Below are 1,348 nucleotides of genomic sequence, written 5' to 3'. Positions count from 1 at the left end.
CCAATTAACGATCCGAGAAACAATGAGAATAACAATACGCGCAAATATACATATGCATATATATATTTTACATAATGGAAAATTACATTGTGAAATGTATATATATATACACATATTATTATATCGAACAACTACTCATCTAATATACAAAACCACCTTGTAAAAATTACATTACTGAACATTCAAGTAAACCAACTGAAGATTTAGTATAATAATATATAATAATATAATAATATATATATACATAGATATGTGAAATAGCGTTGTATATAACGGGAAACAATACAAATGTCCCACGACTTCTTCAACAACTTCGACTCTTTGTTCCTGCCGACAACACCTCACACGATGACTGCGTCTTCTAGGGCCACTTACGGATTCTTTACAATTCTTCTTTTTCTTGCACTGAAATATCATATGCAGTGAATAAAACACGAAAGAAGCAGGATGAACTAAATAAAAGAAATCATAACAAGATACACACCGAGACAGTCCGCATGGGAACCTCTGACAAAGATACCTCCGTATCTATCATTAAACGCATAATAATCAAGATGCACAAACCTCATTTGGAAGTCGGCACCACTCACAGCGTGCCAATGCAAGGGAGGAAAACGAATGAAATTGTATTTCGTGAAGACGTTTCACCACTTTCCATAGATCAGAAACTGGAGTTACACAACTAATAACCTAATAACAAGAAAGTAATATAAAATATACACGATTTAATATATAGCAAATATGGACATATAAATCTACAAGGAGCAAAACATATCTCATATTGTCAAATAAAACCAAATTGTCAATAGATCATCAGGACACGACGCCAACGAAGGTGCCACTGTGCCTACTTGGGTGGAAAACCGCCCCTTCAGCATCATCCTTCGCACATATTCACACACGCACGTCGATCACGTCATCTCGTACCATTCACATATCATCTTCCTCTTGCGCTAAAACAAATTCACAAGTTTAAGGAAACAAACAACATGCGAAACGAGACAGAATACTAAAAACACACTCACACAGTTCGCACAGGTGCGGACGCTTTTGTGTCCATGACTCAACATAACCTGTAATCATCAAACTCCACGTTCTCTCATGGAAACTCTAAAAACCTGCAGCATTGCGATCCCCACCGGAACGAACTGTCACGTGACTGTCATCCCATTGGGGATGTCATTATAAAAAGCGTAGCGACACAATTCAAATCAGAGTAATTGTTAGCGGGTCAGTTGAATAAAGGAATAGAAGAGAGTAATTGTTAGCGTTCGGGAGAATTTAGCGAAAAATAAAGAAGAGTCAGATTAATTGTTAGCGTTAGCGTTAGCGATTAATTGTTAGTGGT

At 36.7% G+C, this 1,348-nt stretch overlaps 1 long non-coding RNA gene across 1 annotated transcript; it reads right to left on the bottom strand.

The window, feature by feature from the left end:
- Positions 1–282: 282 nt before the first annotated feature.
- On the bottom strand, positions 283–934 carry LOC126927448 (uncharacterized). The gene is made up of 3 exons (XR_007715490.1): positions 852–934; positions 485–690; positions 283–405 (listed from the first exon to the last, which is right to left on the bottom strand). It is a non-coding gene; the product is annotated as an uncharacterized LOC126927448 (long non-coding RNA).
- Positions 935–1,348: the final 414 nt, after the last annotated feature.

Source organism: Bombus affinis, unplaced genomic scaffold (assembly GCF_024516045.1).
Source record: "Bombus affinis isolate iyBomAffi1 unplaced genomic scaffold, iyBomAffi1.2 ctg00000115.1, whole genome shotgun sequence".
NCBI lineage: Eukaryota > Metazoa > Arthropoda > Insecta > Hymenoptera > Apidae > Bombus > Bombus affinis.
This window is presented reverse-complemented; position numbering and strand designations above follow the sequence as displayed.